The sequence below is a fragment of the Triticum aestivum genome, chromosome 2A (genome assembly GCF_018294505.1).
Source record: "Triticum aestivum cultivar Chinese Spring chromosome 2A, IWGSC CS RefSeq v2.1, whole genome shotgun sequence".
NCBI lineage: Eukaryota > Viridiplantae > Streptophyta > Magnoliopsida > Poales > Poaceae > Triticum > Triticum aestivum.
Genome location: NC_057797.1, coordinates 271212257 through 271238172, shown reverse-complemented (window position 1 = coordinate 271238172; position 25916 = coordinate 271212257). Strand labels below are relative to the sequence as shown.

The window sequence follows — 25916 nt, the reverse complement described above, 5'->3', positions numbered from 1 at the left end:
GGCTCCGCTGCCCGAGGAACCATTCATCCTGCTCCTTGCAAAGATGCTGGTCCTAACGCCCTATCAGGCGCCAGAGAAGAAGGCCAAGAAGAAGGCCAAGGGGGTCCGGAGTGGCCCCCGCCGCAAGGGAACTTCAGACGTGCCGTCCGAAGACAAGACTCACTCCTCCGCTGCCGAAGACGACGACGAGGAGGAGGAAGAAAGTAACTCTCCCCCTAATGGGGGGGGGGAGAAGAGGGCGGCCTCCGTAAAAATCTGGAGGTGGAGGCGCCAAAGAGGGGGAAGGGCCCCTTTGCGGATAACTCCGTGTGGGACGTTGACAACAGCCCGAAGTGACGCCCCCGAAATATGCCCCCGGCTGCGTACGTCCATGTACCCGGCCTCTCATCTTCATGGTATCAACATGCTTAATCATGCTATGGCAGTCCGGCCCATGACAGCTCCCTGCGATCCTCATCAGAAGGTTCGCTGGATTCGAAGGCGATGGCCAGCGAGTCTCCGCTGGCCACTCACTCTCCCAAGGCCAAGGGCGACACCAAGGTGCTATCTCGAAGGACCTTCCCAAGCCAAGGGGAGGTTCAGAAGGCCGTCAGGGAGGCGACAGAGGGCGAAACCTCGGTCGCCGAACACCTGGGGGAGCAGATCCCCATGTTGACCAGCTATGGGGGCCGTGTTCAGTTTGGCCCCCAACCGGATACGGTTCCGGAGACCTATACGGCTCTGGAATCCGGAGAGTAGCCTCCGTAGAGAGAAGGAGGTGTGCCTATCCCACTGGTGACCTCTGTCCAACCAGAGGCATCGAATAATCTGTTGGAAGTGCTACGAGGCACTTCCATTGTGGATGAACACCGTGTCCTTATGGGTATGGTGATTGAGAGGGTTCAGTCCGTCAAGAGCGGGCTAACCGAAGCCTGCAGTAGCTTTGCTGACAGGATTTGATGTAAGCGGCGTAAAAGAGAAAGTCCCAATATAGACAGTGTAGCCCCTGAGACATTGTCCGGTGTTCAGAAAGAAAATCCAGACAGAGGATCAAGTAATGTTTGCAGGAAAATAACTAAATATGTGTTATGAACACAGGTGTCGCTGCTGGCCGCCACCTCTCATGCCGCTGAGGTCTTCGGACTAAAGCAGAGTCTGGACCGTGCCCAAGAAGAGCTCTACCTTGTGAAAAGGCAGCTGGAGAACAAGCAAGGTATGTAGAGACTTGCTATATTTTCAGAAAGAATAAAGGATGTATATTGATTGTAGTGCCCTGGTATTTGTAGGAGCGGCGACTCAGGTTGAAAGCCTCAAGAAAGCGCTGTCCGAGGCCGAGGAGAGGGCGGCGAAGGAACGAGCCGTACAGAAAAAGCATGAGGTCTGGGTTAGGGAGGTCCAACAGGAGCTCCAGGATGCTTCAAAGAAATACGAGTCCGTGGAGCGTCAACATGCGGACCAAGAATCCGAACTTGAGAAGGCCTGCCAGAGCGCACAAGAGGCCCGGAACGAAGCTCAAGGCGCCCTCCAGGAAATCCAGGAGGCCAAAAAGATCGTGGCGGGTAAGGCTTTTATTATGCAAAGAAAGTATGTGGAGAAGAGATATCTCTTACTGACCCGTATTTGGAGTTCTGCAGGGGTGTTTGCGGATCTGCCGCGGAGCGTTTCTGACGCTGTTGTATTCTTCCAAGACGGAGGGGGAATCTCAACGGAGAAGTTGTTCTGGTCACAATACCTTGCGCCAGAACATCCAGTGCCCTTGAGCGACCAGCTAAAACAGCAGGTCGAGCTGCATAAGGTGGCCGAACTGGCCATGAAGGCCTTGATAGTCCGGCTGTGGCCAACCGAAGTTATCCCAAGCAGCTACTTCGGTCTCGTGAAGCGGCTAGTCGATGTCTGCCCTTGGCTTGATGCCATCAAGCGGTCGGTTTGTATCGAAGGTGCACGGATGGCCTTCGCCTGTGCCAAGATGTAGTGGGAGAAGATGAATGCTCCCACGGTCGCGACCGAAGGACCACCTGTGGGCATGGAGTACCGCACGCCCGAGCAATATTTTAGCGAAGTCCTTGAGGGATCCATCATTGTGGCGGAGCAGTGTACGAAGGATGTAATCTTTGAATGAATATTGTTATATCGTATCGGCCTGTATAAAAACAAGTTCGACTATGTAATATAATGTTTGTTTAATATTTTACCTCCTGCGCGGCCGTGTTTATGAAATTTTGAGAGTTGGCCAGTCATCGGCTTCAGCCCCCACGTAGGTAGTAAGGGAGTGTTCAGGATGGAATCTAAACAATCTTGATCCAATTTGGTTGGTCCTTGAAGGAGGTGTTTAGCGCAACGAACCAGGCAATCGGACAATGTGGCTTTATCACTCTCACTTAGCCATAGGAGTTCTACAATTAAAATTTTAGGTGCAACCCCTAGTGTCCGAACTAGGGTACTATAATCACCTGATCGGGTAAAAAGTTGATTCATCGCATAATGCAGCAAAATTCGCTAATGATTTGAACCCTCCGAAGAGCTGACCGGCTCTTGCCGCATCATGACTGCCAGTTTTCGGCTTTCTCTACTGAGTTGCTCATCCGGATGAACCAGGACACAGTCGCAGTAGTTCTCCCTTTACTACCCTAGCCGATACAGTGGAACATAATGTTGTAAGCACAAAAGCCGGGCAACCCAACTATTGACCAAAGACATGATTCGAAGCCAATGCATATAATGCTAAATTCGGGGTGCCGAACTGTGTTGTAGAAAGTGTTCAGACTTTGTTGCCGTATTATGGGTCGTGACGAAGCCCCTGATAGATTAAAGCATACCAAAGTGTACGGTCGCAACTTTGAGAAAAGTCATCAAAGAAAAAGGGAAAAAAGGGGTAGTAAGCCAGTGCTGCAAACTATTTCCGTTATAGTTTGATTAATTTGTCAAAGCGTATTCGTACAAGAGGTGCGATAAGCAACCGGGCTATTTAACATGCCCTAACCAAGGGTCAATTGCTTGCTGGACCTGAAGGCAGGTAGAGTGATCATTAAAGAGACCATTTAGGAATTCCCTTGTACACAAGTGTTTCTTGCCATCTTGGTATATCCATCCTGCCGAGAGGACCGATGATCAGGTCGTCAGAAGAAACCTGCGGAAAAAAGGACCTAAAAAGGATAAAAAGGAAAAATGGAAAGTATGTGTGTCCAGGAGCGGTCGAGCCATATTATGGATCACAAGATTGTTTTGCCTCCGTCTATGCCCATGGTATTTTGAGTGCGTAGTTATGTACGCATGGTACGAATGCCGCTTCTTGGTTGGGACGGGGATGGAGGCTGAGTTGCTAGTCAAGCTCTTGACGAGTTGGGCTATCCTGCTGCAGAGTAGTCCGGACACGTTTGATAGTGTCCGAGAGTTCAGACGGCGAATTAAGGTTCTGCTTGAAGAGGTTGCTCTGCACATCTGCTGCTAACGCGGCAGTGTGCTCCTCGGTACGGAGGGAGCGTTCCGTGTTCCCATTGATTGTTATGACGCCGGGTGGGCTGGGCATCTTGGGCTTAAGATAAGCATAGTGTGGCACTGCGTTGAAGCGTGCAAATGTGGTTCGTCCGATAGTGCATGATAGCTGCTGTGAAATGGGACGATATCAAAGATCATCTCTTCGCTTCAGAAATTGTCCGGAGATCCGAAGACAACCTCTAGTGTGATTGAGCCTGTACAGCGGGCCTCTACACCTAGTATGACTCCTTTAAAGGTAGTCTTTGTGGGCTTAATTCTGGATGGATTACTGCCCATTTTGCGTGTTATATCCTGATAGAGCAGGTTCAGGCTGCTACCACCATCCATGAGGACTCGTGTGAGGTGAAATCCATCAATGATTGGGTCGAGGACCAGTGCAGATGAACCGCCATGATGGATACTGGTTAGATGGTCCCTGCGACCAAAAGTGATCGGGCAGGAAGACCATGGGTTGAACTTTGGGGCGACTGGCTCCATCGTGTAGACGTCCCTGAGCACGCGCTTGCGTTCTCTCTTGGGGATGTGGGTAGCGTATATCATGTTTACCATTTTACCTTTGGGGGGGACTTCTTCTGTCCTCCTGTGTTTGGTGGCCAGGGCTCCTCGTCATCGTCTACACTTTGCGACCCCTTCTCCTTGTTCTTGGCATTTAACTTGCCGGCCTATTTAAAAACCCAACAGTCTCTATTGTTGTGATTGGCTGGTTTGTCCGGAGTGTTGTGTATCTGGCATGGGCGATTGAGTATGCGGTCCAAGATGGATGGACCTGAATTGTTCCTTTTGAATGGCTTCTTCCGCTGGCCGGACTTGGAGCCGCTGAATCCGGCATTGGCCGCCGTGTCGTCGGTATTGTCACCATTGTTTTGACACTTTTGTCTATTGCGTCGGGGCTTGTCGTTGCAATTCTTGGCTTCTGCAGAGCCAGGTTTCGCTTGTACTGTTATTTCTACGAGCTAGCCCGCTATCTCCGCCCGTGCAAAAGTGGTTCATAAGTGCCGTAAGGGCTGCCATGGACTTCGGCTTCTCTTGGCCGAGGTGTCGGGCGAGCCATTTGTCCCAGATGCTATGTTTGAAGCCCGCCAAGGCTTCGGCATCCAGGCAGTCGACGATCTTGTTCTTTTTAGTTAAGAGCCTAGTCCAGAGTTTCCTGGCCGACTCTTCGGGCTGTTGAATTATGTGACTTAAGTCATCGGCATCTGGAGGTCGAACATCTGTACCTTGGAAGTTGTCAAGGAAGGCTTCTTCCAAGTCCTCCCAGCTGCCAATGGAATTTTTGGGAAGGCTGTTCAGCAAGTGTCGGGCTGGCCCTGTGAGTTTTAGGGGGTGGTATTTAATGGCATGAAGGTCATCATCGTGGGCCATATGAATATGGAGAATGAAGTCTTGAATCCATACCGCGGGGTCTATGGTTCCATCCTATGATTCGATATTCACGGGTTTGAACCCTTCTAGGAATTCATGTTCCACTACTTCATCAGTGAAGCGGAGAGGGTGTGCGGCGCCTCTATATTAGGATAGTTCATGACGTAGTTCGGATGGAGTCCGTCTGCGGCTTTCGGCTCGGACATAATTGTACTTGCCATGCTCGGCTTGATAGCCGTTGTCGCGCGTCGAGGCACGCCCCCGTGATCCGTAGATCGATCTGGTTGGATCTCTTTTATTCTTCAGGCCCTGCCGGAGATCATACATGTATCCCTGAGCAGTTTTGTCTCTGCCTTTACGGCGAGTTAAGGCGGGCTGGTGTTCGGCTTGTGTTGCCGCTTGGTCCCGACCATGTGGTGGTCGGTCAGCCGCACTGTGTACTAACGGCCTGGGCTCCAACACCTCTTCATCGAATTGAGGTAATAATTTTGCGCTTCGGGTAAATTTTGGCTGGGCGCTTGAGGGCGTACTCCACGGCTGCGAGGACATCGTTCCATCTATCATTGAGCAGATCTTGATCAGCTTGAAGCTGCTGCTGTTTCTTTTTCAGGATCCTCACAGTGGCTATTAGATGTCACTTCAAGTGCTCCTATTCGAGAGGTTCCTCAGGCATGATAAATTCCTCGGTGTCGAGGCTTGCCTCATCCTCGGAGAGCGGAAGATAATTATTCTCCTCCGAGTCTTAGTGTGTGGCATGTTTACCAGGGCTAACTTTCCCATCTTCCTTTTCATCCTGTTTGGAAGTTGGCTGAACGGGGTATTCATTGTCTTTGGCACCGTCCGGAGTGTTATCTTCTCCTGTGCCGGTGTTTCTGTCTTTGCTGCGGCGTGACTTAGAGCGACACCGCTGACGCCGACGCTTTGGTTGTATCTTGGGAGGTTTATCCTCAACTGGATCTTCCTTGTCATCGCCGCTATTCTCTTTTGGTGCATCCACCATGCATACATCATACGAGGAAGTGGCCGTCCAACGTTCGGTAAAAGGCGGGTTTTGGGCCTCTTCTTCTCCGGCATCGTCGTCCATACCATCGATGTCATCGGAGCCGTAATCGAGCATGTCAGTTAGGTCTTCGACAGTGGCTATTAAGTGGGCGGTGGGTGGGAAGCAAAATTCTCCATCATCGGCCTCCAGTTCAAACCGGATATAATTTAGTTGTGAGTCCCCCGCTAGGGAGAGTATTTTTAATGAGTTTAGCACATTGCCTAAAGGCGAGTGCCGGAAGATGTCCACGGAGCTGAATTCGATGATCGACGCCCGCTCAAGGTTGTCATGCACGCACGCACGCGCCTCCGAACCTGTAGCCGGAAATGTATCCGAAGTTCTGGCAACACAGATCTCACTTGATGTTGGGTCTGTGTGTGGCTCCAACGCCGCTACATTTGCGGCCTCCATGGCGGGGCTGATTCTCCCGTCCTTGGATGTCGTGATCTGCTCCGGATCTAGAGAAGGATCGGTTGTAGGTTCCATCTCCTGGGTGTAGTTCGATGACAGATTTAAGCCATGTTCATCGTGGTGACAGGGAGCAGCTACTACCGCGGTCTCGAATCCGTCGAAGATCAAGTCTCCGCGGATGTCCGTGACGTAGTTCAAGCTTGCAAATCTGACCTGATGGCCAGGGGCGTAGCTATCGATATGCTCTAGATGGCCAAGTTAGTTGGCCCATAGTGCTAGGCCGCCGAACACGAAGATCTGTCTGGTGAGGAAGGTTTCTCCCTGGATAATGTTGTTGTGGATGATTGATGGGGCCATCGAACCTCTTGGCGACGACATAGTGGAACTCTCAATGAAAGCTCCAATGTCAGTCTCAAAACCGGCGGATCTCAAGTAGGGGGTCCCGAACTGTGCGCCTGAGGTCGATGGTAACAAGAGACAGGGAACACAATGTTTACCCAGGTTTAGGCCCTCTTGATGGAGGTAAAACCCTACGTCCTGCTATATTAATATTGATGAGCATGGGGGTTACAAGAGTTGATCTACCACGAGATCGTAATGGCTAAAACCCTAGAAGTCTAGCCTATCTGATTATGATTGTCCCTGTCTAAGGATCTAGCCCTTTGGTTTATATAGGCACCAGAGGGATCTAGGGTTACATAAAGTTGGTTACAGTGAAAGGAATCTTCATATTTGGTCGCCAAGCTTGCCTTCCACGCCAAGGAGAGTCCCATCCGGACACGGGCAGAGTCTTCCGTCTTTGCATCTTCACAGCCCATTAATCCGGCCCATGGCTAATAGGCCAGGTGCTCGAGGACCCCTTAGTCCAGGACTCCCTCAGAGGCTCTCGGAGCTCGGGCACGCACGAGCACGGCGTTGTGGCGAGCGACAGGACGGGCGGTGGGCTGCTACGGGCACCTGAGGAAGCGCTGGGCATGGTGGCATGCTCGGCTTCAAGCTACGTCTACTCTACACATGGCGGGGTCGAAGCGCGAAAGCGGGGAGCTATGGTGACAGTGGGGAATGGCGCTACGGCATGGGGGCAAGCAAATGGAGAGAGGGGGAACACAACGGAGCTCACATCGAGTTGAAAGGAGGCCTCGGTGAGCTCGGGGAGGGCTTGGTGACGACAGGAGGTCACCGGCGATCTCGGCGACCCGAGGAAGAAGAAGGTGTCGGGGCGGCTCTTTGAGGCGTCTGGCGTCTGGTAACAGTCACGCGATCATTATGGGTACAAAGTTTCGATCGGACACAGGGAAAGATAGGGGCTTATTGTTTCGCCTCCCAACCTTTTACCTCTAGGGTAATGTCAACAATAATACTTTATGATAACCTACATCTGAGTGGATATATATATATATATATATATATATATATATATATATATATATATATATATATCTCCAACACATAGTTCTTGCCAAAAGAAAAAGTGTAAAAATGAAAGGTGAAGATCACCATGAATCTTGTATTAGGTTAGAAGATAAAAGTAAAAGATAGGCCCTTCGCAGAGGGAAGCAGAGGTTGTCATGCACTTTTATGGTTGGATGCACAAAATCATAATGCAATAGAACGTCACTTTATATTACCGCTTCTGATAAAGAACTTTATTATGTAGTCCGTCGCTTTTATTTCATCCATATCACAAGTTCGTATAAAGCTTATTTTCTTCACACTAATAAATTATACATATTTAGAGAGCAATTTTTATTGTTTGCACCATGAGAACTCACTTGAAGGATCTTACTCAATCCATAGGTAGGTATGGTGGACTCTCATGGAAAAACTGGTTTAAGGGATGTTCGGAAGCACAAGTAGTATCTCTACTTGGTGCAAAGAATTTGGCTAGCATGAGAGGGAAAAGCAAGCTCAACATGTTGGAGGATCCATGACAATATAACTTCTATTTAGATATAAGTAAACATAAGTCATTATGTTGTCTTCCTTGTCCAACATCAACTTTTTAGCATGTCATATTCTAATGAGTGCTAACAATTACAAAAGATGTACAAGATATTATATTTATACGTGAAGCCTCTCTTTCTTTATTACTTCCTATTAATTGCAACAATGACCAAAACTATGTTTGTAAACTCTCAACAAATTTTATCCATCATACTCTTTATATGTGAAGTCATTAATCTCCATAAGATCATTATATGACATTTTAATTTCTTTCTTTCTTTTCTTTTATTCCCTCAAGATCATAGCAAGAAAGCAAAGCCCTCAACTCAAAACTACTCTTTACTATATATAACTCACAGACTCGATTACATAGATAGATCTCGAAAGAAAACTCAAAGATAGATCATACTAAAAACTTTATTCTACTAAATCAAGATATAACCAAAAGGATCGAACTAAGAAAAATGATAAAAGTAAAGGTGTGATGGTGATACGATACTGGGCACCTCCCCCAAGCTTCGCAGTTGCCAAGGGGAGTTCCCATACCCATGTATTTATGTCTCTTTGTTCGAAGGTGGTGATGATTGAGTTGTTGATGTAGTATACTTCTTCCTCAGTTTGCGCTTGAGGATAGAATTTCCCTCCCTTAAATCATCGACCTGCTGCTCAAGTCCTAATATCTTTTTACATAGCTCCTGTTTATTTTCCTGCAAGAGACAAAAAGGGGTAAACTCGATCTTAGGTTTCTCTTCTTTATTTAGAAGACTCGACTTTTTGAACTCCTCGTGCATATCCACAAGTTGGGGTAGTGGGACTTCATCTTCTTCTAAGTTTGTCTCATCCTTTCCCTTTGGATCATAGTCTTCTTCTTCCTCAATGTTCCGCATCCCTGTATGCCTTTGGGTTTGTGATATAATCAGCTACATAGCTCTCTCCCTCCGAATATTGGGACGACATATTTTCATATCTGCCAGGAAAACAACACGAAACAAGAACAGAGGGTTTTTCCATGGTACGGTGGTCAAAACCTTAGGGAGATTATATAATGAATTTTTACCGACCAAAAGAAGTGTTTTGCAAAAAAACAAAGTCCGGAGGGCACACGAGGTGGCCACAAGGCAGGGGGCACGCATAGCGGGTAGGGCTCGCCCTCCACCGTCGTGGTCTCCTCATGCATCTTTTGGACTGAGGGAGTCCTGGATTAAGGGGTCCTCGGGCATCCGGGCTATGTGACGTGGTCCGGAATAATGGGCCATGGAGATACAAGATACAAAACATCCTCCCATGTCCAGATGGGACTCTCCTTGTCGTGGAAGGCAAGCTTAGCTTGCGGATGTGAATATTCCTTTCTCTGTAAAATGACTCTATACAATCCTAGCCCCTCAGGTGTCTATATAAACCAGAGGGTTTAGTCTGTAGAGGCAATCATAATCATATAGGCTAGACAATTAGGGTTTGGCTATAACGATCTCATGCTGATAAACTCTTGTAACCCCTATACTCATCAAAGTCAATCAAGAACGACGTAGGGTATTACCTCTATCAAGAGGGCATGAACCTGGGTAAAACACCATGTCCCTTGTCTCATGTTACCATCAATCCTTAGACGCACAGTTCGAGACCCCCAACCCGAGATCTGCACATTTTGACACCGACATTGTTGCTTTCATTGAGAGTTCCGCTATGTCATCGCCATAAGGTTCGATGGCTCCATCAGTAATCCACAACAAAGCTGCCCTGAGGGAGGTCTTTCTCCGCGGCCAGATCTTTGTTTTCGGCGGCTTCGCACTATGGGCCAACTCGCTTGGCCATCTAGAGTAGATCGACAGCTAGCCCCAGGTCACCAAATTAGTTTTGGAAATTTGGATTACGTCGCTTATATCTGAGGAGATTTGATCTTCCAAGGGTTCGCGACCCCAACCTTCGCTCTGGCCTTAAATCTGGAGCGCGTCTCCAGGTCCGAACATGGGATTCCCGAGCCCGCCGAACTCTCTGCGGCCATTAAGCCTAGTATGGGAGAGCCGAAGGAAGCAGTATCACCGGCAATCATCATGAAGCCAGACTCCTCTCCGAATAGTAGCCCCGAACCCTTGGAGTTATCATTGTGTGAGCTCGGCCAAAGAGTTCTCTTCTCGACGGACTCCACAAACTCTCTTCTCCCTGACCGAACCTCCCCTTTAAGCGAGGCTCTGGACTTAATGCGATCCCTCGTCATTACAGAGGAGCAACGTCTGAACCACGCCCAGCCCGGACTAGGGGCTGAGAGCGGGGAATTTTACGTCCCACCCACCACCCACTTCATAGCCACTATCGAGGACTTAACCGACATGCTCGATTATGGCTCTGAAGACATCGACGGTATTGGACGGCGATGCCGGAGAAGAGCAGGACCAAAACACGCCGTTTACCAGACGATAGACGGCCAGCTCTTCGTATGACATGTATATGGTGGATACACTCAAAGAGGGTAACGACGATAATGAGAAAAATCCAGCTGAGGATATACCTCCTGAGACTCAACCAAAGCGCCGACATTAGCGGAGCCGCTCTAAATCAAGCTGTGGAAAAGACAGCAATACTGGCACCGGAGAGAACAACACTCCAGACGACGCCGAAGTCCAAGAAAACCCCGTCGAGCCAACCTCCAAATAGGACGATAAGAAAGATGGGCAAATTAGCCCTGATGACCAGGCTATAAACGAAGACTCGGAGGATAGTAATTATCTTCCACCCTTCGAGGAGGAGGTGAGCCTTGGCGACGAAGACTTTATCGTGCATGAGGAACACCTTCAGCAAGAACGCTTTAGGCGCAGGCTAATAGCCACTGCAAGGAGCCTGAAAAAGAAGCAGCAACACCTCCAAGCTGACCAAGATCTGCTCAACGACAGGTGGACTAATGTCCTGGCAGCCGAGGAATACGGCCTCGAGCGCCCAACCAAGAGTTAGCCTAAGCGTAAGCTGCTACCACAATTCGATGATGAGGCGTTGGTGCCTGTACCATCAGCGTGTAACGCAGCCGACCGACCAGCACGTGGCCATGACAAAACGGCAACTCAAGCTGAATACCAGCCCGTACTACCTTGTCGTAAAGGTAGAGACACAACAGCTCAGAAATATACTTACGACCTACAGCAGGATTCGAAACACAAAGCGGGCCAGACTAGATCGATCTATGGATCGCGGAGGCGTGCTCCGACGCGCAAGGACGACTATCTAGTCGGGCAAGACAGCCATAACCACGCCCGGGCCGAAAAACCACAGACGGACTCCATCCGAGCTACGTCGTGACGTGGCCTGCTTTAGAGGCGCCGCACACCCCCTCTGCTTCACTGACAAAGTAATGGAACATGAATTCCCAGAAGGGTATAAACCCGTGAATATCGAATCATATGACGGCACAACAGATCCCGCGATATGGATTGAAGATTTTCATCTCCACACCCACATGGCTCGCGCTGACGATCTACATGCCATTAAATACCTCCCCCTCAAACTTAAGGGACCAGCACGGCACTGGCTGAACAGCCTACCAGAAAATTATATTGGTAGTTTGGAGGACCTGGAGGATGCATTCAGAGACAACTTCCAAGGTACCTATGTTCGGCCACCAAATGCCGATGACCTTAGACACATAATCCAGCAACCCGGGGAATCGGGCCTACAACTTTGGACAAGGTTCCTAATAAAAAAGAACCAGATTGTGGAGTGTCCGGACGCAGAAGCCCTCGTGGCTTTCAAACATAGTGTTCGAGATGAGTGGCTCTCCCGACACCTCCGCCAAGAAAAGCCGAAGTCCATGGCAACCCTCACCGCACTTGTGACCCATTTTTGCGTGGAAAAGACATCTGGCTTGCTCACACAAGCAATAGCACCAGCGACCCTGGTACCTCTAAAATCAGGGACGGCAATGGCAAGCCACGACGCGAGAAGCACAAGCATGGAAACAACCATGAAGGAATGCAAGACACAACGGTTAACGCCGGATTCAACGGCTCCAAACTCGGTCAACAAAAAGATACATTCAATGAAAACAGAGATGGCCCATCCAGTCTAGATAGAATACTTGATTGACCTAGCTAGATCCATGGCACCCACAATAAACCCGCCAATCACACCAACAGAAATTGTTGGATCTTCAAACAAGTCGGAAAGCTTAACGCCGAACACATGGGAAAGGGGTCGCCAAGCGATGACAATGACCAAGATCTTCGTCAGTTGAACACAGGGGGACAGAAGAAATTTCCCCTAAAGTAAAAACAGTGAATATGACATATGTCACACATACCCCTAGGAGGGAGCACCAACGCACACTACGGGACGGCAATGGCAGGGAGCCGGTCGCCACCAAATTTAACCCATGGTTGGCTTGTACGATCACCTTCAATCGAAAGGACCACCCGACTAGTATCCGTCACGGAGGTTCGGCAGCCTTGGTCCTCGATCCAATCATTAGCGGATTCCATCTTACACGAGTCCTCATGGATGGTGGCAGCACTCTCAATCTACTTTATCAAGACACTGTTCGCAAAATGGGTATTGATCCGTCAAGAATCAAACCCACTAGAACTACCTTCAAAGGAGTAATACCTGGAAAAGAGGCCCGCTGTACGGGCTCAATCACACTGGGAGTAGCCTTCGGCTTGCCGGACAACTTCTGAAGCGAAGACATGATCTTTAACATCGTCCCCTTCCGCAGAAGCTATCACGCACTTCTCGGACGATCTGCTTTTGCCCGCTTCAATGCGGTCCCGCTCTACGCCTATTTGAAGCTCAAGATGCCCGGTCCACGTGGCGTTGATACGTCTCCGTCGTATGTACTTTTCCAAACACTTTTTCCCTTGTTTTGGATTCTAACTTGCATGATTTGAATGGAACTAACCCAGACTGACGCTGTTTTCAGCAGAATTGCTATGGTTTTATTTATGTGCAGAAACAAAAGTTCTCGGAATGACCTGAAACTTCACGGAACATCTATTTGGAAATAATAAAAAATCCTTGCAAAAGATGAAGGCCTGGGGGCCCACAACCTGTCCACGAGGGTGTGGGGGCACGCCTGCCCCTAGGGCGCGCCCCCTACCTCGTGGGCCCCCTGGAGCTCCTCCGACCTCAACTCCAACTCTATATATTTGGTTTCGGGGAGGAAAAAATCAGAGCGAAGGATTCATCGCATTTTACGATACGGAGCCGCCGCCAAGCCCTAAAACCTCTCGGGAGGGCTGATCTGGAGTCCGTTCGGGGCTCCGGGGAGGGGAATCCATCGCCATCGTCATCATCAACCATCCTCCATCACCAATTTTATGATGCTCACTGCCATGCGTGAGTAACTCCATCGTAGGCTTGCTGGACGGTGATGGGTTGGATGAGATTTATCCAATGTTGGAAAAAGTGGTAGGTGTAAGCGAGGCGGTTGGCCTTCGCCTAGTGCCTAGGCGGTGCTTAAGCGCCCTAGGAGCAGCCTAGGCGGTTATATAATTTTTAGTCTGGCTCGGGTGATCGACGAGCATAGAGAGCAAATCCAGAAGTTGACGCATGTGGTTTTCCCAGGTTCGGGCCCTATGGGGCCGTAAAACCCTACTCCTGTTCTTTGGGTGGATTGAATTGGGGCACAAGTTACAAACGCAACCTGCTAGAAAGATGCGTGCAAGGTGCATTGACTGTGTAAGCATGTGCAAAGTGTTGACCCTTGCCAAGGTAGCCATTAGCCTCCTTTTATAAGCGAAAAGGGGTCACCGTAGTCGCATCATGGTCATTTACATGTATGAATAGTGGCTTCGATGTTATCTAACCCAATCATGTCGTACTAGGACAAGGGCATTCAATGCACCATGAGTTAATAATGATCATTTGGCTAAAGGCGTCTCTCCTTCTATGCCGTCGGGCTGGCCACCTCTATCTTCTTGACGCGTCCACTAGACGGGTGTCAATAAAGTCAACCTTTATCCTCCCCAAGTTGCATGCTTGCTCGACACCTAATCTTGACAAGCCGTCAACTGGTCTATGAGGTGGAGTGGCTCAAGAGAGAGGGGGGAATTTTCCGGCAAGGACTTTGTGGGGTCTGTGGCTTGCCGGTGTTGAGCTTACAACTGGATTCTTGACCTTTAGTACTAACTTAGTATTTCTCGATGACTTACCAGGATGTCTTCTTCGTGGTCTTGGTTTCCCAAGAATTGAGTCTTGGGTAGAGGTATCGTCCGGCAGGCCCTTGCCGTCCGGAGGGCTACAATTACATGTGCACAAGTCTGGGCTACTAAAGGACCCCTAATTTAGTACACCGACAATATCAGGTTATCATATGTGTATTTTATAAATTTAGGGCATATAAGTATGTTAACTACCAGCCACTACAATTGGAATATGGTCCTTTTGGCATTCACAGTGCAACATGGCATGATTTCTCGCTTGGGTAGACAATTTCTTACTTGCTCTGCCTAGACTTCTGCTTATGCCCTAGGCGAGGCATTTGGCCATTGCCTAGCGCCTAGGCGTGCCTAAGCGCCTCCTAGGCACTGCCTTTTCCAACAGAGGATTTATCATGTAATCAAGTTAGTTTTGTTAGGGTTTGATCCCTAGTATCCACTATGTTCTGAGATTGATGTTGCTATGACTTTGCTATGCTTAATGCTTGTCACTAGGGCCCGAGTGCCATGATTTCAAATCTGAACCTATTATGTTTTCATCAATATATCAGAGTTCTTGATCCTATCTTGCAAGTCTATAGTCACCTACTATGTGTTATGATCCGTTAATCCCAAAGTGACAATAATCGGGATACTTACCGGTGATGACCGTAGTTTTAGGAGTTCATGTATTCACTATGTGTTAATGCTTTGTTCTGGTACTCTATTAAAAGGAGGCCTTAATATCCCTTAGTTTCCATTAGGACCCCGCTAACACGGGAGGGTAGGACAAAAGATGTCATGCAAGTTCTTTTCCATAAGCACGTATGACTATATTCGGAATACATGCCTACATTACATTGATGAACTGGAGCTAGTTCTGTGTCACCCTAGGATATGACTGTTACATGATGAACCGCATCCGGCATAATTCTCCATCACAGATCCATTGCCTACGAGCTTTCCATATACTGTTCTTCGCTTATTTACTTTTCTGTTGCTATTGCTATCATCACTACGAAATACCAAAAACACTACTTTTACTACTGTTACTGAAACACCTGAGAATCCAAATGATATTTCTAATTCTGATGCTGAAACACACTCTGGTAATGAACCTGAAACTAGTGATAATGTTCATGATGATGCTCAACCATGTAATGATAATGATATAGAAATTGAACCTGTTGTTGATCTTGATAACTGTCACACCCTCGATGCGACTATAGCTCCCACGTGTCAAGGCACGACTTAGAGGCATAATCGCATTGAAGGCATATGTCGCAAGTTAGGCAATCTTCACAACAACCCATGTAATATGAATAATAAAGGGGGGGATAACATAGTTGGCTTACACTCACCACGTCACATCAAAGTACATAAATAACATTACATCATCCATACACTCAAGGCCCGACTACGGCGCCAAAATAAAAGAGAACCCAACATGCGACAACGGTCCCGAATCAAACCCCAACTAGGCACCACTACTGATCATCAGGAAAAGACACGTAATAACGCTGAGAGTCTTCGTCGAACTCCCACTTGAGCCCGTACTCGTCACCTGGAGCGGAATCACCTGGACCTGCATCTGCAGTTATAGTATCTGTGAGCCACAGGGACTCAGCAATCTCGCACCCTCGCGATCAAGACTATTTAAGCTTATAGGAAGGGTAGGGCAAAATATGAGAAGCTGCAGCAAGCGACTAGCATATATGGTGGTTATCTTATACGCAAAAGAGAGCGAGAAGAGGAGGCAAAGCGCGAGCGTGAAAAGCTAGAGGAACAACCTGCGCAAGCATTACTCCAACACCGTGTCCACTTCCCGGACTCCGCCGAGAAGAGGCCATCACGGTAACACACTCAGTTGATTCATTTTAATTAATTAAGGATTCAAGTTATCTACAACCGGACATTAACAAATTCCCATCCGCCCATAACCGCGGGCATGACTTTCGAAAGTTCAAACCCTGCAGGGGAGTCCCAACTTAGCCCATGACAAGCTCTCACGGTCAATGAAGGAATAGACCTCCTCCCAAGACATTCCGATCAGACTCGGTATCTCGGCAATTCAAGACACTTCAACAGGTTAAAACAAGACCAGCAACACCGCCCGAATGTGCCGACAAATCCCGATAGGAGATGCACATATCTCTTTCTCAGGGCACACTCAGATTGTCTTAGGTACGGGTAGGCCAGCCCAGAGTTGCCCCTGGTGGCCACCGGCAGCTGGCAGGTGGACCAACACTCAGAGGAGCACTGGCCCGGGGGGGGGGGGAGGTAAAATAAGATGACCCTTGAGTCTGCAAAACCCAAGGGAAAAAAAGGCTAGGTGGCAAATGGTAAAACCAAGGTTGGGCATTGCTGGAAAAGCTTTAATCAAGGCGAACTATCAAGGGGTTCCCATTATAACCCAACTGCATAAGGAACGCAAAATCCGGGAACGTAACACCGGTATGACGGAAACTAGGGCGGCAAGAATGGAACAAAACACTAGGCGAGAGGCTGAGCCTTCCACCCTTCACCAAGTATATAGATGCATTAAGATAACATAGCAATATAATGATATCCCAACAAGTAAATAAATGTTCCAACAAGGAACGGCCTCCAATCTTCACCTGCAACAAGCAACTCTATAAGAGGGGCTGAGCAAAGCGGTAACATAGCCAATCAACGGTTTGCTAGGACAAGGTGGGTTAGAGGTTTGACATGGCAATTGGGAGGCTGACAAGCAAATGGTAGGCATCGTAGCATTGACATAGCAAGAGCGAGCAAACTAGCATAGCAAAGATAGTAGTGATTTCGAGGGTATGATCATCTTGCCTGCATAGTTGTCAGAGTTGACTAGATCCTCAAGAGCAAACTCAACTGGCTCCTCGGTAGAGAACTCGTCTCCCGGCTCTACCCAACAAGACAAACAAGCAACAAGGATACAATCAACCACGTGCAAGACCAAGCAATATGATGAAATGATGATATGCTATGCGGGATACGATGCGGGATGCAAAATGCAAGATATGACAGGATATGCATGAACCTGGCCTCAACTTGGAATTCCAAGGGTGCCACTGGAAATATGAGATGAAATCGCTTGAAAATGATATAAAGAACACCGGAATCGGAGTTACGGTTTGGAAATGGCAAGCGATTCAAAATTGACACCGGTCTGCGATTTACAGCAAGTAGGCATCTAAATGCAATGAGATGAACATGCTACAGCCACCAAACATGACAACAAAATACATTGCAGGGATGCACACAAGATGCTTAACAAAATACTAGCACTGAGCCACGGCCAATTCATCCATTATGAGGTTCAAACAAGCATGGCAAAAACGCAAATGCAAAACAGATTTCAGATCACGAAGCCCTCTTCGGAGCAGCAAAACAACATGATACATGACCTGATTAAGACAAGTAAGAACATGGCATGGAGCTACTCAACAAGCTTAACAAAATACCCAAAGTGACCTGGGGCCAAAAGGGTTCACAAAATATACTAACGGGCACACGAACATAGCAAAAATATAATCAGTTTTCAGACTTAGTGAAAACTGAGACATGCTGAAATATAACTCACGAAGGCATGTAAACGAGCTCGATGCACTCACTACGGTGCAAGTCATGGTAAGGAACGCATACATCCATAAAGAAGACACAAAATTCTAGCTAGACATGGCAAGAACAATGGCATAGCATGCACGGATCAACTACAATAACATCGGCAAAATCGCAAACGAGTTGACGAACTGCCCAGATTCACCACGAAGCAAAAGTAGAGCTCGATTGACTCAAGCTAGGGTGCTCCATAATTGCAAGTAAAGACATGGATGGATAGAGCATAACAAAATTAACAAAACTCCTTTACTGATCATCCTCAAAAGAGGCATGGATCACTAGGAAACAGCAAGAACATATGGCATCATGAACTAAATAATCCCAGACTTAGTGAAAAGTACTAAGTCCCTGTAAACAGGTTTACCGGGTGCCTCACTTTGCAAGCTTGCACAAGTCACCACACACATCCTAAAAATGCATGGGTGGCACCTCTGGAAAGAAGACAAAATCCTTAACAAAATATATGAAGAACTCACAGGCATATCATGCAGACAACAATCATGGCAAAAATGACAAAAGTCTAAGATGAACTAGCAGATCTGACAAATATCTCACGAAGCCCCCTTCTAGCAGCATTTCGGGCATCAAGATGAGCCCAAATGAAAATGATGCAATGGAATGAAATGATGTACTCGTCAAGGCGAACATTCTGATATACTATACGTCCAAAATGGAGCTATGGATGCGGAGATATCACCGATCAAAGTATGTACAAAAATTAGGGTTCGGGGAAGAAAAGTCAACCGAGATGATTTTTTTCCAGATCTGGATCTGGCATGGTTCCCGAGGTTCGCCGCCATTACTATAGCTTCCGGACTTGGAGAGGAGGAGGCCGGGCGTGGGGAGCTCGCCGGAGTGGAGGAGAGGCCGGGGCGGCGGCCGGCCGGCTCGGGGCGGAGCGGTGGCCCGAGGCGGCGGGCGGCGGCGGCCGCCGGTGTAGAAGACGAGGCCGGCGACGGCCGGAGTTGGAGAGGCGGCATGGTGGCGCCGGAGAGGCGGCACGGTGGCTCCGGCCACCGGGCGCGAGGAAGAGGGCGGAGGAGGCGGGCGCTGGCGACGGAGACGAGCGCGAGGCGGCGGCCCGCGGTGGCGGAGTCGGGGGCCGGGCGTGGGCCTCCTGGGCCGGCCGCGCGGTAGGTGGCGGAGGCCACGTGGCAACGGTGGGTTGGCTGCGGCGATGCGTCCGGTCGGATCAGACGTGTCCGGCCGGCGCGGGGATCCTTTTTTTTGGCTAGGGTTTCGTAGGAGGAGATGATCCGAAAACGGGGGGGGGGGGGCTATTTATAGGCATAAGTGGAGCTAGGAGAGTCCAAATGAGGTGCGGTTTTCGGCCACGTGATCGTGATTGAACGCTCTAGGTGATGGAGCAGAGTTTGGTGGTTTTTGGTCCAAATTGGAGGGGTGTTGGGCTGCAACACTCACGAGGCCTTTTCGGTCCCTCGGTTAACCGTTGGAGTATCAAACGAAGTCCAAATGGTACGAAACTTGACAGGCGGTCTACCGGTAGTAAACCAATGCCGCTTGGCAAGTCTCAGTCCAATCCGGAAATGTTTAATCCCCACACACGAAAGAAAGCTAGAAATGACCACCGGAGGAGAACGAAGCGCCAGAATGCAAAACGGACAACGGGGAAAAAGCTCGAATGCATGAGATGAACACGTATGCAAATGCAATGCACATGATGACATGATATGAGATGCATGAAAACGAAAACGACACACGGAGACAAAGACCCGAACCCGAGAAATAAATATAACTTAACGCCGGAAACGGCAAGAGTTGGAGTACAAATAGGGAAAGTTACATCCGGGGTGTTACAATAACCCACAATCAAAGAATCAATGTTATGATAAGAAAGATTTTGTTGCTAGGAAACATGGTAAAGAAAGAGAGCCATGGGTTCAGAAACCCATGCCTTTTCCTCCCAAACCATCCAAGAAAAAGGATGATGAGGATTTTGAGCGCTTTGCTGAAATTATTAGACCTATCTTTTTGCGTATGCGATTAACTGATATGCTCAAAATGAATCCTTATGCTAAGTATATGAAAGAAATTGTTACTAATAAAAGAAAGATACCGGAAGCTGAAATTTCCACCATGCTTGCTAATTATACTTTTAAGGGTGGAAAACCAAAGAAACTTGGAGATCCAGGAGTACCTACTATACCATGCTCCATTAAAGGAAACTATGTTAAAACGGCTTCATGTGATCTTGGAGCCGGTGTTAGTGTTATGCCTCTCTCTTTATATCGTAGACTTGATTTGAATAAGTTGACACCTACTGAAATATCTTTGAAAATGGCTGATAAATCAACTGCTATACCTATCGGTATTTGTGAGGACGTGCCTGTTGCAGTTGCAAATGTTACTATTTTAACGGACTTTGTTATTCTTGATATTCCTGAGGACAATGGTATGTCTATTATTCTTGGAAGACCCTTTTTGAATACTGCAGGGGCTGTTATTGATTGCACTAAAGGCAATGTCACTTTTCATGTTAATGGTAATGAGCATACGGTACACTTTCCGAGGAAACAACCTCAAGTTCATAGTATCAACTCTTTTGGAAAAATTCCATCGATTATATTTGGAGGTTTTGAATTTCCTCTTCCTACTGTCAAGAAGAAATATGATATTCTTATTATTGGGGATGTGCATATCCCCGTTGAGGTAACATAGTGTTATTAGAAATTTCTCCGGTTCCATGTTATTCGGAATGAGTTCGTTAACAAGACTTGATCAACCTTGTTAGTGGATTCCTTTTGATGAACATGAGATTGATGAAACTAGAAGGCACAACCTTCTGTACCCTCCTCTTACTTTCTGTTATTATATTAAATAAAATAAAAATAGTATTTTTCTGTCTGTTGTCTGATTTATCCGTGCAATATAAAAATACCCCGAAAATAAAAGTTCTCCAAATGCCCTGAAATTTAAATATGTTTTTTTCTGGAATATTTGAGAATATTTGGCACTGAGAACACAGCAGGAGGAGCTGGCACCTGTCCACGAGGGTCAGGGCCGCGCCCCCTGCCTCGTGGGCCCATAGTGGCCCTCCTCCACTTATTCCTGTACCCACACACTCCTTCTTCCACCCACAAACACGAATATCTAGCTCAAACCCGAGTCCAAGCTCATTTTGCTGCCATTTTCGATCTCCTTGCTCAAAGCACCTCTAGGGAGATTGTTCCTTGGTATGTGACTCCTCCATTGGTCCAACTAGTTTTTGTTCTAGTGCTTTATTCATTGAAAATTTGTGCTGCTTAGGTGACCCTGTTCTTGGCCTTGCATGTCAAATTTATATGGTCAAAAGTAGTTTTGATGCATGATATAGGCTCTAGACACTTGTAGGAGTAGTTGCTATCAATTTTGTTGAGTTTGGTTTACTTTTATTTTGAAGTTACTAAAAATTTCAGAATTTTTCAGAAAATAATGAAGAGACTTTTGAGGGGCTCATCGAGCTGAAGCTCGAAGGAAAAGGCACATAATCCCAAATATAATCTGCCTCGCATGGCAAAGGTTCGGTCGTGTGAATGGCCTTCCGATGATTTCTTGAGAGTAGCCGGGATTTATGAAGATTTTTATGAATTGGTTGAGAATGCATGCCTCACCGCTTTCCTCCACGACCAACGCGATCAGTATCTCTTACTCAAAAATATCTTTGTGCAAAACTTTCATTTCCATTCTAGGAGCTGACCACCTACGGCGGAGTTTTATTTATATGATGAGCATAAGGAGATGCCACTTTATGATTTTTGTCGGGTTTGCTTAGTCCCTTTCGAGGGCACGACAGAGGAACCACATCGCAGTGATGTGGATGGGTTTATTGATACCATCACTACAGGGGAAATGAGGAAGGTTTCTGATGCACGAATCACTAGCATTCATTTTCCTGTTTTACGCTACTTTGCAATATTTGCTAGTCATTGCTTAATTGGTCGTGGAAACTATCGAAACCTTAGTGTCCCTGATATTATTATTTTTTCCATGGTTTATTCAGTGATAACTCTGTTAGTATGGGCGGTATTATTGCCAAACAGTAAAGTCTGAACCGTACAAAGGGCCCCATCTTTGGAGGCATCTATGCTTCACGCCTAGCTGCACATTTTAACATACCTATTAGGCATTATGAGAAGGAAGAAAAATTGCTGCCTCGTGTTTATTTAGATTATAAGAGTATGGTGGCACATGATTTTATTGTTAAGAATAGGGAAGGAGAGCTTAAATACAAATTGTTATTTGATAAACATAATCCTGAGACTATTACCCTGCCTACTCCTTCCTTGTTTGATTTATCTGCAGGCCAGTACCTTGTTCCGTTAGAGGCTATTCACGCCTATCGAAACCCTAAATCAGCCACAGAGCCAGAGACGGAACCACAAGTTGATCCTCCACGACAGTCTAATTACCATTGGGATCCGGAAATTATTGCCAACCAGTGGCAGTCAGAGTCTTCTTCTTCGCAGTACAAACCCAACTATTACTATGGATATCCGCCAGGCCAACCGTGGCCATAGACCAACTTAGGCAAAAATCCTAAGCTTGGGGGGTATGTATTTCTCCCCGACATTATATTCATGTTCACACACTCATTGCTAGATGTCGGTGCTCATACTTTTTCATTGTATCATCCATGCTAGTTTATTTTACTTTTATGCTTTCTTCTTGTGTGTTTAATAAACCTTAAGAAAAACCAAAAAATTAGTTGTAGCTTTTAATTAGTTTACTTTCCATGCTTGTAGTAGTAATTAAAAAGAAAATCCAAAAAGATTTTCCTGTTCTTCTTTTGCTTGTTGGGAGCTTTCCCATGTAAATAGTTTTATTTATTTTCTTTTCTTTGGGGATCAATAGGGGAAGACCATGATTAAATTGTTGAAGTAGGTCTTATATGCATTATTGTTGATCTAACAAAAGAGCCCATATTGCCTTGTCTTCTCCTGTTTATTGAATGCTTGCAGATTCCAGCTTAGTCCAATACACGTGCACTCTTATTATTATCCACATCATTCGGTCGTACAAGTGAAAGGCAATAATGATGATTATATCATGAACTGATTGAGATGGGAGAAGCTGGTATGAACTCGATCTCTCTTGTTTTTGTAAATATGATTAGTCCATCATTCCTGATTCAGCCTATTATGAATAAACATGTTTGCAATGACAACTAGAGATCATAGTTTCTTGTGCCATGCTTGATTAGATAGGAGCTTATAATGGTTTACCTTGTGTGCCAACATGCTATTAAAATGATTGTGATATGGTATGACAGGGTGGTATCCTCCTCTGAATGGTTTAAGTGACTTGACTTGGCGCATGTTCATGCATGTAGTTCAAACAAAATCAACATATGCTTCACGATATTTATGTTCATGGTGGATTATATCCTACTCAGGCTTGCATTCGGTGTTGATTAATTTTAATGCATGTTCATGAATGTTGTCGCTCTCTAGCTGGTCGCTTCCCAGTCTTTTGCTAGCCTTCACCTGTACTAAGCGGGAATACTGCTTGTGCATCCAACTCCATAAACCCCAAAGTTATTCCATATGAGTCCACCATACCTACCTATATACGATATCTACCTGCCGCTCGAAGTAAATTTGTATGTGCCAAACTCTAAACCTTCAAATAAATATCCTGTTTTGTATGCTCGAATAGCTCATGTATCAACTAGGGTTGTCCATATCTTCCATGTTAGGCGGGTTATTCTCAAGAGGAGTCAACTCCGCTCCTCACTCACGAGAAAAATGGCTGGTCACCGAGATGCCCAGTCCCATGCTTTATGCAAATCAAATCAAAATAATTGCAAACAAAACTCCCCCTGGGACTCTTGTTAGTTGGAGGCACTTGTTGTTTCGAGCAAGCCATGGATTGATGCTTGTTGGTGGAGGGGGAGTATAAACTTTACCATTCTGTTTGGGAACTGCCTATAATGTGTGTAGCATGGAAGATATCGCCATCTCTTGGTTGTTATGTTGACAATGAAAGTATACCGCTCAAAATATTATTCATCTCTATTTCAAAACCGAGCTCTGGCACCTGTACAAATCCCTGCTTGCCTCTATGAAGGGACTATGTATTTACTTTCATGTTGAGTCATCATCTTCTTATTACAAAGCACTAGCTGGAGAGCACAACCGTCATTTGCATTCATCACTGTTAATTTATATTGGGTATGACTATGATTGGATCTCTTTTACCATGAATTACAATGTCTAGCCAGTCTTTGATCTTTAAAGGTGCTCTGCATTTATGTTTTGCGGTCTCAGAAAGGGCTAGCGAGATACCATCTTGTTATATCATATTATGGTTGTTTTGAGAAAGTGTTGTCATCCGAGATTTATTATTATTGCTTGCTAGTTGATTATGCCATTGATATGAGTAAACATGAGACCTATGTGTTATTGTGAATGTGGTTAGTTCATAATCTTTGCTGAAAACTTGAATGCTGGCTTTACATATTTACAACAACAAGAGCAAACAGAGTTTGTAAAAGTTATTCTTTATCACTTTCAGTTTATCAACTGAATTGCTTGAGGACAAGCAAAGGTTTAAGCTTGGGGGAGTTGATACGTCTCCAGCGTATCTACTTTTCCAAACACTTTTTCCCTTGTTTTGGACTCTAACTTGCATGATTTGAATGGAACTAACCCGGACTGACGCTATTTTCAGCAGAATTGCTATGGTGTTATTTATGTGCAGAAACCAAAATTCTCGGAATGACCTGAAACTTCACGGAACATCTATTCGGAAATAATAAAAAATCCTTGCAAAAGATGAAGGCGAGGGGGCCAACCACCTGTCCACGAGGGTGGGGCCGCGCCTGTATAACATCCCAAATTTTCAATTTGGAATGTTATACATTAGATCATCAATGCATATCATATTTTTATTTTCTTCTGGCTTGATCCTAGAAATTCTACGCAACTCAAGGACCCTCGGAGAGAGTTGGGGATTTCATGATTTTCATATTTGAGTATCTCAAATTTTGAAAATAGGATCATTTGATTTTATTTATTTCATCTTCAATTATTTCTATTACAAAAATATGAGAGAGGGAATAAAACGATTTTCCCAAAATAAAGAAATATTGAGGAATTAATAATAAAATCAAATAAGATTTTATTTTGGAGTTATTTGCTATTTTATTTGAATTTAGGAAAAATGCGTGTTTTTCAAAATTGAATTTAGGCCCCAAATAAATGTTCATCCTGTTCAGCTTGATTTTAGAAGCTAGGGAAAATTTATTTCGGGATTTTTGGAGCCCGTTTAGTATTTCTTTTATTTGTTTTTCTACGCATAATTATTTAAAAAAACAAAACCGACTTTCGGCCGTGTTCGGCAAGGACTCCGTCCGGCCGGCCTTTATAAGCCGGGCAGCCCAGCCCGGAACCTCCGAAACCCTAGAGCCCCAGCCCCGCCGCCTCTAGCGCCGCCGCCGCCCGCACCGCTAGTCGCCGCCCTACCGCGTCGTCGCCGCCCTACCGCCGCGCCGCGCCACCGCCGGAGCCCCGCTGCCGCCGCCGCGAAGGTTGACCCACCACCGCCGCCGGTTTTTCCTAGAAAACCGTTCGGTTTTCGCCGGTTTTTCGATCGGTTTTTTTAGATACGTTTTTTTATAGATCGGTTTTTTCGGTTTAGTTTATTTTGCGAGCGTTCGCATGTTCGTTCATTTTAATGAATGCGTTCATCTTTTAGTTCCAAACAACGAACATTCATTCGTGAATATGTTCGTCGTTTTTCTTTTTCTTGGATTTTCCGCGATTATTTGTAATCGCGATTTCTAATCCGATTTTCGTTCTAGTATAACTTTTCGCTCGTTTATCGGAATCAGGCGATTCAAGCGCCTGGAGTTTCGTCTTGAAACCCTCTTTCTATTTAACCAACTCAAACAAGTTTTTGCCTCTGTAAAATTTGACTTAGATGCAGATTAGTAAACTAAGCTTGTTTCT

At 46.4% G+C, this 25916-nt stretch overlaps 1 pseudogene; it reads left to right on the top strand.

Moving 5' to 3' along the window:
• The first annotated feature begins 483 nt into the window (after positions 1-483).
• Positions 484-25916, top strand: part of LOC123191647 (uncharacterized) — a 150369-nt pseudogene continuing 124936 nt past the window's right edge.